Below are 16,392 nucleotides of genomic sequence, written 5' to 3' on the forward strand. Positions count from 1 at the left end.
AAACCAGGAGCTAAGACAGTGGCTAAGAAACAATATCCACTGAGGCTAGAAGATAGAAAAGGAATTGAACCAATAATTGAAAACTTTTTGAAATTAGGGCTGTTGATAGAGTGTGAATCAGACTTTAACACTCCAATTCTTCCAGTCAAGAAACCAAATGGGACTTACAGGTTAGTACAAGATTTAGGGGCAGTAAAAACTATACATCCTGTTGTAGCAAATCCTTATATACTTTTAACTAAATTAAGGGATAATTTGATTTGTTTTACAGTGTTAGATTTAAAAGATGCCTTTTTCTGTCTACCCCTAGCACAGGAAAGCCAAAAGATCTTTGCTTTAGAATGGGAGTCTGTTAACAGAGGGAGAAAAATGCAAATTACTTGGACAGTTTTGCTTCAGGGTTTTAAGAATAGTCCCACACTTTTTGTTAACGAACTAGCCAGAGTACGTTGCTCAAAATAAATACCTTTGCTGCTTAAAGACTCAAAACTGTCTCTGAGCAGTCTCATTTCTGCCAATTTTGGCATCTAGACTGTGGTTCCTGACAATCTGCCACAGGGGAGCCATGAGAACTTCTCTGGTGTCTCCTTGATATCCTTGCTGCCTTCTAGTGCATCCCTGCAATTTGAACTGAAACCCTCTACTGTTATTAATATGTATAGATAGATGTTGTAATCACATGAATATGCATTTAATCGTATATGAAAATTGTATAAAAAGTACTGGTTTTGTGTGAAACCTTTGAGCAAGTTCTTTGTGGTGTGAACCATGCTTGCTCCCAGCGCTGTCAATAAATACCTTTGCTGCTCAAAGATCCAAAAGTCTCTGAGCAGTTCTTTATACTGGATTTTTTGGATTCACTACCAGAAAAGAAACACAAACATTACAAAGTGTTGCTTGTGGACAAGAAACAAGCTCAAGTTTCATGTTGCAATGCTGGAGACTGTGTTCTGCAAACACAAAAACAAACTATTTAATGTTTTCATTTTATAGTCTCTGATTTTGTTGTAGCTTTATTCACATGTTTACTGATTACTGTACTGTCCAGTGCAGTTCTTTGTTTTTCTGGAGTTGACTTTATTAGGAGTTTCCACGAGTAGTTTTGACAGGAATTGGAAACAGTCCTTTCCACTTTTGTTCGAGTGGCTCACTACCTCTCATCCAGACATGCATCCAGTATCCTAGCTTATGAAGAAAAACTTGAACATTCCAGGTTATTAACAATACAATGATTCACAATTCCATCTTTGACCACCAGTAGCAGGCAACAGGGCATCATATTCACTATGCCCAGCAGGTGGCAGTGTAGAGGCAGTTTGCAAAAACTTCACTGAGAACAAAGGCGAACTTGGTCTCCATTCACCTTAGAATCCACTCAGGCTTTCCCCCCAGGACCAGGAGATAGAGTCTCCTAATATTCAGAGGGAAAGAAACCAATATATTTTTTAATCTCTCCCCCCATCCCGAGGGCTTGCCCCCCTGTTCCAGGTTCCAAACCTCAGCAACAAGGAAGGTTTTTTCCTTAACTCCGCCTTCCAGATGGCAGGCTACACTTTAGCAGGCCACTCGGCCATCTCAAAGCAGGGAAGGCTCCTCTCTGCCCCGCCACAGACACAAGAAAGGAGAGTTCAGAGTGAGGGGAGGGGTTTGGCTTTACCGTACCAAACTCCTCCTCCCCGAACAAGGCAAGAACACTCCACCCCCTCAGGCCACAAGGCTGGAAAATCCTAGCTCCTGTGAGAGGTGGGAAAGGTCTCCCTTCTCCCTCCCCAGGGCAAAGGCAGAAGACAAAAGAATACACCTTCCCCAGCCACAAGAAACTGGTTTCTCATCTTCTCCCAAGCCAGGGAGCTAGGGCAATTAGGAACCCTGCCCAGTTGCCTAGCAACAAATGACTTCTCAATACAACGCAATTACTTCTTTTGTGTTACTAACAGTTCTTTCTCCTGGCAAAAAGGCACAGAATCTACCAGGGGTTTTTCCTTCTGCTTTTCCTTTGCCAAAACTATTATTTCCTCAGCGAAAATAGCAGATTTCACCAGTTTTCCTCAGTCCACCTTTCTAGGGCTGGGAACAGTTCTTTAAATGGGGAGCATTCAAGAAAGTTTCTAACTTCCATCAGCTGCTGGAGAGATCAGCCCCAAGCCAACATAACGTCTCCCTTTGCTGCAATGCACAGTTATCCCCAAACAAAAGACATCTCCTGGCTTCTCAATGTATTCTGCCAACTACTCAGAAAATGTAAGACCCCAGTCTAGCTTAACTGGGAGTATTACTTTTAAAAATATGTTCAAGACTCCAAGAGTTCATCCACTGAACTTTTGCAGAGCCTTTGGTTCTTATATTGATTCAAAGGAATCCCTACACAGTATGTCATCATGGCTAGGCTTCGCAAACAAAGATTTGGGAAGGGCTCTATCCACATTTGCTACAAGCGCGCTGGTGGCTAAAGAGGCCAATGCGAGATAGACAAGATCGGTTGTAAAAGGCACAGCAGAAAGACCCCTTGGATGGTACCGGCAAGATGCAATTCTTTCTGCATTACCTTTTCTCCTCTAGAGTGATCCTACATGCGTGCATTCTCAAAGGAAGCAGCAGCGTTATAGGTGGTGTGTCTCCAGACCTCCGAATTGGAGTGATGAAGATCAATATGGCCAAGGCTGAGATGTTGTTTCAGGGAGTCCTTGTATGTAGCAATGGATTTGCCATATGCAGGATGGAAGAAGTCCTGTCAGAGATGGATTAGTGAAGAAAATGAGAGCAGTTCAAATGTTACAGAAACCGAAGTTTTTAAGGTGGTTTAAACAGGTTTTAAAATGGCTTTTACCTTTTTGCAGAGTCACTGATCTTCTTCCCAACATCCCCTGTGCTCCCACACAAGGTGTCCTGGGAAGGTGTCCTGAGGTTTTCCCATTGGCCTTTGTTAACCCCTTTCTATTGGCTGTTGACCCTTCACCTGATGGTTTTTTCTATGTGACCCTGAACTTGTGATTGGTCCCCTTTTGACCCTCCTGAAAGCCTTATAAACCCCTACCCCACAATAAACTTCCTCTTTCGTCCGTCCCTCCCTGGTGGTCTGTGTGCTCCTTGCGGGGTCGCAGGGCCACGTGCTGGGGTGGGGGGAAGGGCATTCACCTCGCAGGTAATGGGCTAGCAGCCTAAAGCCTGGAGGTCTCCCCAATTCCCACTAATCCGTCGGGCTTGTATCTCCTCTTCACGGCTCCTCTCTTGCGGCAGCCAGTGGGAAGTTCACCATAAAGCAGGATCTTAGGGAGACGGTAGTCCTCCATCCTGGAGACGTGCCCTGCCCAGCGCAGCTGTGTTCTCAGCAACATGGCCTCAATACTCGTAACTGCTGCCTGTTCTAGAACAGATGTATTAGTCACATAATCTGACCAGTGGATGTTTAGGATTGTATGGAGACAGCGTTGATGGAAGCGTTCTAGGAGACACAGGTGGTGGTGGTAAATGACCCATGATTCGGAACCATATAAAAGAGTAGACAGCACAATGGCTCTGTAAATACTGATCTTTGTACTTTTCTTCAGGTGTTTATTTCGCCAAACTCTTTTATGAAGCTTTCTGAAAGCTCTATAAGCCTTTGCTAACCTGTTGTCTATCTCTCCTGCTAATTACCTGCTACCTAGGTAATTAAACTGCTGGACTGATTTGAGCTCTGATTCGCCAATGGTGATATGGGGATGATGGAAGACTTCTTGAGGTGTGGGTTGATAGAAGACTTCTGTCTTCTTTAAGCTGACTTCCAGCCCAAAGAGCTCAGCAGCCTCAGCAAAGCAGGATGTTAAATGCTGCAGATTTACTTTTGTGTGGGTGATGAGGGCGTCGTCATCAGCGTAAAGGAGCTCCTGGACAAGGTGATTTAAGGTCTTAGTGTGGGCCTTCAGTTGCCTTAGGTTGAATAGGCTTCCATCAGTATGATATTGAATGTAGATACCATCTTCTTCATCGAGGTCTGCTGTGGCCCTTTGGAGCATCATGCTGATAAAGATTGTGAATAGGGTTAGTGCAAGAATGCAGCCTTGTTTCACACCACTGGTTATTAGAAAGGGCTCAGAAAGTGCATCACCATATCTGACTTGGCCGTGCTGATCCTCATGAAGTGAGATGATCATTTTGAGGAACTTGGGGGGGCATCCTAAATGTTCCAAAGTTTGTCATAGACCTTTTCTGCTCACAGTATCAAAAGTCTTGGTGAGATCAACAAAGGTTACATAGAGACCTTTGTTCTGTTCCCTACACTTCTCTTGCAGTTGTCTGAGAATAAATACCATGTCTGTGGTACTCCTGTTGACTCTGAAACCGCATTGGCTTTCAGGTAGAATTCCTTCTGCTATAGCGGGTATTGGTCTGTTCAAAAGTATTTCTTTCCTGGATTTTGCCAGCAATGGAGAGCAGAGTAATACCATGGTAATTTGATCAGTCTGATTTATCTCCTTTCCTCTTATACAAAGTGATGATGACTGCATCACGACGGTCTGATGGTAGTTCGCCTAGTTCCCAACAGTGCACCACAAACTCGTGAAATTTAGCATGGAGTGCTTGGCCCCCATGTTTCCAGACTCCAGGTGGAATTCCATCAACCCCAGCTGCCTTGCCAGTTTTCACCTGCTGTATGGTCTTAAGAGTTTCTCCCATAGTAGGGGCAGTATCCAATTCATTCTTCACCATTGCTGTGTAATGTACTGAATTGCTGAGTCTTGCACTACACGGCTAGTACTGAAAAGAGTCTGAAAGTGTTCAGACCATCGGTTCAGAAAGGAAGTTTTATCCATGAGAAGCATTTGGCCATCTGCGCTGAGTAGAGGGCTTTGGACCTGGTATGTAGGCCTGTATGCCGTTTTCAAGACCTCATAGAATCCTCTGTAACACACAGTATGTACTGTATAGAAAAGCACACTTTTATTGCAGCCAGGGCCACACAGGGGTTTGAACCTCCATGTTTGTGTCTGACAAGTAAAAAAAAATGAGAGCTTTTTATACATTGGAGAAAGCAAGTTTCAAATATTATCTGTCATATACATTTTTTGAGAATTGGTACAATGTCCTGTTTGTAGCTATCTTATCTAATTATACATTTGGTTACCTATTCCCTATTCTTATTACTATAGGATTGTTACATAAAGTCTTATCATTTCAAGGAACTGTACCACCGTCCATCTCCCATTTCCCTTGAAAAGTTTTTGATTACTCCTGCTATGTGCTAAAGCACTTCTTTTCCGTCTTCCTCTTGTCAGTCTCTTTTGCAAGCCATTACATTCCCTTATCCATTCATGCAAGCCGCTACATCCCCTTTATCCTAACTGCCTACAATTGGGCAGGCCCCTACTTGCAGGCGGTTACATTTTGCAAAGTCACACTTATGCTAAGTTTCAAAAGTTATGCTAACATGGTTAAGCTTTATTTTATTTTATTTTGTCTTTGTTTCAATATATCTTGAGATAGCCTTAGGAGAAAACACTCCACATGCTTCACAGGAGATACTTTTAATTTTAGGAGGAAATAAGGATTTCAGCAAAGGTTTAAAAAGGGTAACATAACCGAGGTAGAACATTCCACACAGCACTGACCTAGCACACACTAACCCACAAAACTCAGCAGAATCCAACTCACTGCTTTTAAGTTACCCAAAAGAGATTAAGAAAAGAGTAAAGAAAGAAAAAGATTAAGATTAAAGAAACAGGAGTAAAGAAAGAGAAGTAGAGAGAGATTAAAAGAGTAAAGAAATAAAGAGATTAAGAGAAGAAACAGGAGTAAATAGCTACCATCAAAGTCCTATGGAAATCCAGCTCCACAAGGCAGATGTTAGGCTCCAGAGGAGAAAAAGAGAGATGACCTCATGTGCTATTATATTTATGTGGTCTGGCCCTCTGTGGCCACTCCTCCCAGGCTCCAGGGGGCGTGGTGTGGGCAGTCTCCAAGGCAGCCCTTTTTGACTGACAGCTATTCCATATGAGTTCCAGGGCTGCAACCCAGACATGTGAGTTCCGAGACTGCCATGAGGCTGCAGGCCTGGCCCTTCCCCCCACATATACACACATAAGTTGGTTCCGACCCAATAATTAAAATACTAATAATAACTGATCCAGTGTCTCAAACAGGGTGAGGATTTCCTGGGAAACTACCTCAAGATCTGCCCCAGAGACTAGGGATGCTGTCCAGAAACCTGCCCCAGGGGCTGGGGACACTGTCCAACAGCCTGCTCCAGGTGTGAACCATCCTGATTGGATGGGGATGTGGGAGGACGTAGGCTGAGTGTTGAAGGAATATTCTGCCCCAATAGTTTGGAAGCTCCCCCCTGACCAAACACGTATTCCTAGTAAGATAGCAGAGTGCTTGAGGGAAAATTGCTTCATCAGTTCCATAGAGGGTCAACTCACTGCAATAGGCTGGACCCTGGCCAATGCTTATTGAACAATGGTCTTAACTGTACAACACCACCTACAGTCAGAGGGGAAGGAAAATAGTGAAGCAGAAAACAAACCAACAGACACCATGATAGCCCAGGCTGCACCCAAAACAGAAGGGCAGCCAAAGCCAGTAGTAGTTGCCCTCGTGCAAAAGAGAAACTATAAAACTATGTCGGTACACTCAGTTGATGAGGATGGGGAATCAGGGCCTTCACAACCAGTGGAGGAATCAGAGCCCAAAATCATCACCAAGTCCCTATCCTTAGACATGCTGCATAATCTGCAGAAAGACCTCATTTGATGACCAGATGAGCCCACACTGACTTGGCTGCTCTGAATTTGGGACACCTCTGGAGATGGCACCATCCTGGATAGTACTGAAGCAAGACACCTAGGATCCCTGTCCCGAAATGCAGGTATGGACCAGGAGTATGCAAAGAATCAAGAACCTCTCAGCCTCTGGAAATGCCTCCTAATGAGCGTGAGGGAGGGATACCTCTGCGAGGAAGATCTTCAGCTGCAGCAAGGCCCCTGGAAGACCGTAGAACAAGGGATCCAATGACTAAAAGCTAGCTGTGATTGAGATAATTTTCCCCAACAATGGGCCAGACTCCAGAAGTCCAGACAACATCCGACATACGTCGCAAATGTGGCTGAAACGCGCATGACTCGCACCACAAGATGCATGCCTACTTCCTAACCACACTTCAGTGAGGTGAAGCACTGGAAACAGTGGGTGCTATGGCAAGGAAGCTGCAAGCATACAAAGACACCATCCATGCTCCATCCTAAACCCAAGTCTCTTCTGTGGAAAAGCTGGTTGAGGACCTCCAGAGTTTCAAAGAGGAGAGTCACAACAGAATTAAAGGCAACCACCAAAAAGATTAAGGAGATTAAGGAGAACAGCTTCCATCTTGCACTAGTGCAAACCAGGGCTCCTGAGGTAAGAAACAGATGCCCCTCAGCTAGGGAGAGGGAATACTCCCCACAAACCAACTTGTGGTACTTCCTACTTGAGCATGGGGAAGACATGAGTCGGTGGGATAAGAAACCAACCTCTCTCCTAGCAGCCCGAGTATGGGAGCTGAAGGAAAAAGCAAATGCCAGAGGGAAGTCAGCAAGGGTGAATGTAGCGTCAGTTTCCCATGGGCAAGCGTCTAGGCAAAACAGATGGGATGATGACATGCTCAATCCAATGTAGTGGGTTTCTGTGGCTGGGTTTTGGTAGTGGGGGGGCTACAGGGGCGGTTTCTGTTAGAAGCTGTTAGAAGCTCCCCCTGTCCCGTGGAGCCAATGCCAGCCGGCTCCAGGACGGACTTCCTGCCGCTGGCCAAGGCCAAGCCAATTAGGAGTAATAGTAATGCCTCTGTGATAACATATTTAATAAAAGAGGGTTGTTGCACAGAAAGAATTGCAGCCAGGGAAGAGTGGAGTGAGAACATGGGAACAAAAAGGTAGACACCAAGGTCAGTGCAGAAGGAGGGGGAGGAGGTGCTCCAGGCGCCAGAGCTGAGACCCCTGCAGCCCGTGGTGAAGACCGTGGTGAAGACCATGGTGAAGCAGGTTGTCCCCCTGCAGCCAATGGAGGACCATCGGGGTGCAGAGACCCACCTGCAGCCCATGGAGGAGCCCATGCTGGAGCAGTTGGATGCATGAAGGAGGCTGTGGCCCTGTGGGAGGCCCAAGATGGAGCAGGGTTCTGCCAGAGACCTGCAGCCCGTGGAGAGGGAAGCCCACTCTGGAGCAGGTTTTTCCTGGGTAGGACTTGCAGCCTCTATGTGGGACCCACATCAGTACAGATCATTCATGAAGGACTGCACCCCATGGAGGAGTGACCCATGGGACAGCAGTTTGGGAAGAACTGCTGCCCAAGGGATGGACTCACGCCGGAGAGGTCCATCAAGGACTGTCTCCCGTGGGAGGGACCCCACAGGAGCAGGGGAAGGACTCCTCTGTCTGAGCAGCGGCAGAAATGACAACTGACCGTAACCCCCATTCCCCGTCCCCCTGCACCACTGGGGGGGGTGAAGGGAGAACATGGAAGGAAGGAGGGGTGGGGGGAAGGTGTTTTTAAGACTGTTTTCTCACTCTTTGTCTCTTATCCTGTTAGTAATAAACGTAAGTACTATCCCCACTTTGAGTCTGTTTTGCCTGTGAAGGTAATCAGTAACTGACCTCTCCCAGCTGTTATCTCAACTCATGAATCCTTAGTTCTGCCTCAGAGAGTGACTTTAGTGAGTACCTGGCATCTGGCCAGGGTCAACCCTCTACAGTGATCCAAGAAATACAGATGATACTATCAGAGGAAGTTAAAAAATGAGTTTGCTGTATGTATGCAGTTACCATGCAGCAACACAGATGCAACTACCCTCCTTCTTGGAGGGCTGGAAGATTTGCTAGAGTTCTCTAAAAAATACCTAGTAAACACCAGTTATTCTTCGGCCAGAAGAAACAGTATCTCCAAAAGCAAACACTGACTTCCCAGAAGGAACAATTCTCACTAAAATTAGTAAATGAACACCAAGTCATTTTTTTTTCTGTTATATTTATTGTTCTTTTGGGAGGCACAATGGAAATTTTGGCTTTCGTTCATTTTCTTTTCCCTTGAAAAACAGCAGGGTACAAAGTGTAGCCATCAATCTATAATCAGTATATACTTCAGAAGGTCTCCAATTAAATTTTCACATTTCCTGATAATAAAAGAGGCACATGTGCCAGACAGCAGCAGTAGCTGAAATAAGATTAGTTTAAGCAATACTTGCTTAAAAAGCTGTGTTGACTGCTATTTTAAGGCAGGTTTGGTGGACATTTGACAGGCAATTTCCTCAGGCAATGAAAAGAATTATGCCTACAGAAAAACATTAACTTTGATTGAAAAGAGGCTTTAAGAAAATACTTCATCAATGTGAAATTATTTTGATGCTGCACTTCCTTTAGTTAAAAGACATCAATGAATCTTTTTGTTCAGAATTCAGACTTCTCAGCTGTCCCTTTACCTTGCAGCAATGGTGCTCTAATGTCACAAAAGGAAGAGGTTTCTCAGGGAATTAGTAATTCGGGCAACACTGCAGTGTCCAGAATCTCTTAGTCTATGTTCTCAATAACAGCAATACCTTGTCCACAGCTAATGCAGGTGACCCAACGGCTTATTTCCCACCATGATACCTGTACAGAAAAAGCAACAGTGAAAATTATTTACATATATGAAACCATAGTAGCTCTTGTCCTGATTTTATGAAAGGAAACTAACTATCAACTAGGTATTGATAAAGATGACATTTTAGAACGTGTATTTTGTTCTTTTACTAGAAAAATATTGCCAGGGTTTGGAAGTTGTTAATTCACTTGTCTACCATTGGTTTCTGTGTTGCCATAGTTATTATACTGTCTCCTTGCATTGGCTAGACAAATGGCCAATCCCCTCTTTGGCCCAGCAGCCCTCATAAGCTGCGGGAAATTTGAATAAACTCTCTTCTTCGCTGCTGGATTCCCTGCGTGCTGCTTGGTCTCTGTCTCCCAACTTAAGTACCTCCGCCGCCTGTCCCTGCCACGAGGGGCGGGCGGCGGGGGGGTGATTCCAGCCCTGAAAACCTTCACAGAGGGGCCGGCAGTGACCCCCCAGAAACCCCTCGAACTGCGACAAAATATCATGAAGCCTCAACTGATGTTGAAATATTTCTATAGAAAAACAATTACCTTGAAGACCATCTAGTTCCAACCTCCCTGCCATGGACAGGGACACCTTCCACTAGACCAGGTTGCTCAAAGCCACATCCAACCTGGCCTTGAACACTTCCAGGGTTTCTAATGGTTAAATTTCTCTAATGTGAAACTAGGGCTTACATACTGAAAACAACTCTGAGTGGCAGCGCAGAGCAAATTCAGCTACTTCAGATGGAGCAGTTGAGGGTGCTGGCAGCCCCCAGGCAGTCTCTCCTCAGCCTCAGCAGCAGGAGGAAGGGGGGGTGCACATGCCTGCATTTTTCAGGAGGAGGAGTTATAATAGGGTTGTAAGAACTTCTTTTTCACTTATCAGAAGGAAATGCAAGACTTAAGTTTCCCACTCCTTAATTCTCTAAAAGAAAAGAGGAAAAGAAAACAAAAATTCCAAACAAAATTAAAAGCAAACCCCTGTGTAAGACGTGGCTGCTGCCTTCTCCTAAAACCCTTCAGCCACAGTGCTAGCTGTGAGCATCCACCAGGACATTTCAGCAGACTCTGCCTGCTATAGACAGAAATGACACAGAACAGTGATTACACGTGTCATGGTGGAAAAAAAGATCTGATGCAGAACATCCTCTTGACAGTCCCGTGTGTCCCTATCAGGAACAGAGTTTCTGATGAACCTCTGAACATTTAAGGTATACTTTTTACAAGATGTGAAGTGCAAAATAAATCCAGGAAGCCAACCTTAAATACCTTATTAAAACCTTATTATTAAGCACCAGTTGAAGCTGACCTGAGAAAGCCTACTGATAGAAGTCTTTCACCCTCAAGCACCCTAAAGACTTGTACATTGCCCCAGACACATCTTAAAACTTAGTTTTATTAAACTGAAATATTTGTTGATGAAAGATTAAATGAATAATGCTATCTTCCAGTTGTGGGGCTAGTAACAGAATTTATATTTCAGGATCCCAATACTGTTCCATCTAAAATGGTTAGAGAAAGCTTCCTTTAGGTGCCAACATCAAAGTTTTTAAACCCCCTCCTAAGGTTAAGCTCTTGGAAGCTGTGCCATCTGAAGATGGTTTGGATAGCACACGTATGGTGCCACACAAGCAAGTCAAAAGAGTCCAAATTTCTGAAAATGGACTAAAGGAGAAAGAAGGTGACAACAAAGCTTTTTAAATGCACCCTGTTAAGAAATGAACACTTTGTTCAAAAGCCATTTCAAAAAAGGAAACCTTCCCACTGACTCCTGTGGGCTTGGATCAGCTTTAGAGGAAGCAAAAAATCCTGTAATGACAACAGAATGGAATATGAGGCAAGTTGCAGGACCTGGACTACAGCACAAAGGTGACAAATTCATACAGAAATGTACCAGTGAGGAGAGTTTAATTCAGTTGACTGGAAGTTTAGTCACACAGTATGCATGTTAAAAATCTTTTGCAGGCATAAATACATCAGCACTGTGTTCACTACCAGCAGCTAACAGCCACATGCATACCTTAATTCATGAAGCAGATGAGCTGTGATCTGTGATCCTGAAGCACCCAAAGGATGACCTATAGCGATGGCACCTCCATTGACATTGGTTTTTTCAGGGTCAAGGCCCAAAACTTCTTCAAAAGCTAGATACTGAGGTGCAAATGCCTCATTTACCTAAAGCACCAGAGAAATGATACAACTTTCCACACAAGCTTTCAGCAGTATGTGTGCGCACAAGATTAAATGAGGTGAGCTTCTTCTCCAGGTCACTTTGAGAAAAATATTAAACATTGTGTTTATAAAAGCATACTCAGTCAACATACAAACTGTCAAGCTAACCCAGTGTAAATTCAAATACAAAGCAAGTATGTAGTGTATTTTATAAAAACAGATGTGGTATATTCTGATGCAGTGTGTCGATGAAGAGCCTGTTGCTCTGACAAAAAAAGGCCTTGTTCACAAATGGAGAAGTGTGACTAACTGAAAACATTACTGTCCAGCAAACAGAGTAAAATATCATGTCACGTGAAGATATTTTTATTCCATGGAATGCTGTCACACCATTTTCATTTTCCACTTGCCTGAGATTTTTGTAATGACTGTGCAACTGTGCATTAGAAACTAGATAACCCTAAGATTAGCTCAGTTGGTTAGAACGTGGTGCTAATAATGCCAAGGTTGTGGGTTTGATCCCTGTATGGGCCATTCATTTAAGAGTTGGACTCAATCATCCTTGTGGGTCCTTTCCAACTCAGAATATTCTGTAATTCTGTGAATTATCTTTTCAGATGGACAGAGGTCAGGCAGGTTCCAGACATGCAGGAACACCTACCTTGTGACAGGCTACATGTATGAGTTGACTGTTTCTCCTAAAAAGATCAGGAATAATGTCACTGTTCATGTTAAAACTTCTTACCTCTACCAAATCCATGTCCTTCAGGGGCAATCCTGATTTCTTCAGAACCTTGGTAATTGCAGGTACAGGGCCTATTTGGAAATTGCATGCACAGTTAGTTAAATGAAAAAAATTCAGTAAATAAAGGTTTATAAACATGCTATACATAGGATAGCCTCATCAGATCCCCTCCCATGAGCCTCTGTGCAGCCAATGAATTCTGAATATGCCACTCACCTGGTTTATTAAGTGGTAAGAGAACTCCTAAAACTAAAAATTACTTGGTAGCCTCCTCAGCATACTACCAGGGAAAGTTAGGAGTGTCACTACTGCTGCACTGCTATGTTGGTAAACACATGCACAGCTTTCAAGTCAAGAGAAGTGACAGTCCCCAAGACAAATAAAAGAACTTCATGACAGTTTTGAGGTATTCTCCTTTCCAGTACTCTTGGTTCAGCTTATTATTTCCTCACAACTTGCAGCCTCCAGGTATACAAAAAAGGAAAAAGCAGGCTGCTCTAGAGTTTGCTGGTCATGTGTTTAGTTATGAGTATTGTTGTTTTGGTGTTCTTAAAATATCTGAAAATCTTCTAGTCAAAAAAGCTAACAATACAATATTCCCTCTGAACCAAGACCCAGCCAACTGAAAGACAGTAAGATTTATTTTTTTGAGAATATTATAGAGTTTGACAATAAAACTTATCTCTGGAAGAAAGCTGATATCTACAACCTAGTATAATCCACTAGGAGAAATTAATCTCAAAGTACAGCTACCTAAGAAAAGACACATTCAAAGAGAATTTGAAAGGGTTAATTATGTATGTGCCAGTAGGACAAAGATATTGAGATGTTAGTTGATCATTATACAAAAAACCCAATTCTAAAACGCTAACAATCCTAAATGCTATCTCCCTACCAAAAAATGGTGCTGAAAACTCATAGCTCAAACAATAAAAACCATAAAATTAAGTAAATGACCAAAGAGACAAAAAAATTAAAAGAAGAAAAAGCCCAGTTCAAAGTTTGGTGAAGTATTAGAAGGCCTCAGGCGACTTAATAGTAGACTCACAGATTTCACAGATTATTCTGAGTTGGAAGGGACCCACAAGGATCATTGAGTCCAATTATTAAGTAAATGGTCCTGTGGTGGGTTGACCTTGGCTGGATGCCAAGGAAGGTCTTGGCCCATCAAGTGGAGAACAAAAAGGATGTGATAAATCTGCTTTTAAAAAAACGAGATTAAAAAAAATAAAAACCACAACAAAACCCCAAGTTTTTCTTTCCAAAGAACTTTGTGTGCTTTTTTAAAAGGTATGGTGGGTTGACCTTGGCTGGGAACCAGGTGCCCACCCAGCTGCTCTATCACTCCCCTTCCCAGAAGGAAAGGGGAGAAGAGTAAGATGGAAAACAAATCGTGGGTTGGGATAAGGCAGTTTATTAAAGCAAAAGCAAAGCAAAAGCTTGCATGCACAAAAGCCAAGCAAAAAAATAACAAAGTTTATTCTCTACTTCCCATCAGCAGCGATCTCCGTCCACTTTCCCGAGAAGCAGGGCTTCAGCACACATGATGATTTCTTAGCAGGTAGTCACTGGATACAATGAATGCCCCTCTTCCTGCTCCTTTCCTTAGGTTTTATATCTGAGCTGATGTCATATGGTATGGAATATCCCTTTGGTTAGTTTGGGTCAGCTGGCCTACTTGTGTCTCCTCCCAGAAGGAATGTTACAGTGCTGATGCTGTGCTCAGCAGTAGCCAAAACACTGGTGTGTTGTCAACACCCTTCTAGCTACCAATGCAAAGCACAATGCAAAGCACAGCACTGCCACGGTCCGAAGGGGGAGGGGAATGGGGCCGTGACACAGCATGGATGGGTCCGGAGTCAAGGTAGAGGTGCAAATGGATTCCTTTATTGAGGTGTGCAGGGGGTTTATGAGTTGAGGTGGGGAAAGGGCTAGAACATGGGGTGGAGCATGAGACAGACAAACGGGGGAACAAATTGGGGTAGGGACACAGGCAAAGGGGGAGGAACGTGGGAGGAACCAGGGAAGGAAAGGGCAAATGGTAACTGTCTCCTCTCTGCAACTTCTTCAGCCTATCAGAGGGAATCAGGGAAGCAGGGAAGTGGGCATGCCCGGGCATGCCCGGGAAATACAAATATAGGGGCAACATACAGTGTGCATATTTAAAACCACATAATAGCTGTAAAGTCCATATAATAAAGTCCTGTCAATTGCTGTATGACTTTTTCCACTCCTGAAACCACTCCCATCCTGAATCTTGCTCCTTCACACAACACTGTGAAGGCTGCTTTGGGGAAATGAACTCCATCTCAGGTCCACATGGAGATCAAACTCACAACCCTGGTGTTATTAGCACCATGCTCTAACCAACTGAGCTACTCTCAGGGCTCTCTAAATGCATCCATTATGGATGGATTTTAGTATGCCCATTACACATGAGAGTAATGGGAGGGTCTCATGCGGACAATACAAAGACCATTAATGACAGCCAAGTAGACTTTTTTCCCCCTATCTCTCTCTTTTCTAAAATAATGAATTCTCTCACTAGACACTGAGAGGCAGGACTCCCTATCACTATCAGTATGTGAAAGGACAGTTGCTCAGACTGAGTTCCTGTTCTCAGATCTGTTGCTGTCATGTCGATGAATCTCATCTGGTCTTTTTCAGTTTCCGGGGACAAGTTGTAGTGTTAAGGAGTTAGGATACTAACTGTTTCTCCATACGATTTATGAAGTTTTTAAACAAGCTAGTTGCCTGAACTAGAAAGAATGGGCTAGTTTAGAAAGCACAATGACATCAAGAAGTCTAGCAAAAGAAACCCCCCCTCTACATTTGCTTTGAAGGTTGTATTAGTCAGATAGTCTGATCAAGAAAACAAATCTGATAATGCTTCATTTGCATTTGTACTGACACATAGAACCAGTCAACAATGGTTTCTCTGAACAGAAGGACAGAAAGGAAAAACAATGCTGGCATATGGGATACAATGCTGTTTACAAACTAAACAGAAGGGAAAAATCCTCGGGTGTCTGGATTGGCTTTGAGGGTTTGTTTGTGTTAACAGCTACTTGATGAGGAAGCATAAAATATGGGACTAACAAAGAAAGAAAGTTGTTGGTTTGCCAAAATAATATCTCAACAGATGTGTATCCTGGAATCCAATCTTAGCTTGGGCCACTGAGTCACTGCTGAAAAGTGTACACATAGCCAATACTCCTTCAGAAAAAGGTGAAGAAGGCAACTCACAGTTACACATTTAATAATGGGATTTAAAGCTTACAGGAAACTAAAGTGAATTTCAGGAGAAAAATGGTTTAAAAAAACATTGAGAAAATGTTTATTTTCTTGACTTACTAACAGAGAGAGTAAAAAAGGAAAACAGAGGTGACTGGGGGGCTACAGTTCAGTGCTAATGCTATAGCTCAGACACTGCACATACCTTTTTGTGGTGGGTTGACCTTGGCTGGATGCCAGGTGCCCACCCAACCACTCTATCGCTCCCTTTCCCAACCCGACAGGGGAGAGAGTAAGGTGGAAAAACAACTTGTGGGTTGAGATAAGGCAGTTTATTTAAAGCAAAAACTAAAGCCGAAGCTTGCGCGCACAAAAAGCGAAGCAAAGCAAAAGATAGCAGAAAGATTCTCTACTTCCCATGAGCAGTGATGGTCGGCCACTCCCGAGAAGCAGGACTTCAGCACGCGTGACGGTTTCTCAGCAGGCAACCATTGGAGACAATGAATGCCTGCCTTCCTGCTCCTTGCCTCAGCTTTTATATCTGAGCTGACGTCATATGGTCTGGAATATCCCTTTGGTCAGTTTGGGTCAACTGGTCTACTTGGGTCCCCTCCCAGGATCTTGCCCTCAACTGAGGAAGGAATGTTACAGTGCTGATGCTGT

The sequence above is a fragment of the Corapipo altera genome, unplaced genomic scaffold, assembly GCF_003945725.1.
Source record: "Corapipo altera isolate COAL_440 unplaced genomic scaffold, ASM394572v1 61085, whole genome shotgun sequence".
NCBI lineage: Eukaryota > Metazoa > Chordata > Aves > Passeriformes > Pipridae > Corapipo > Corapipo altera.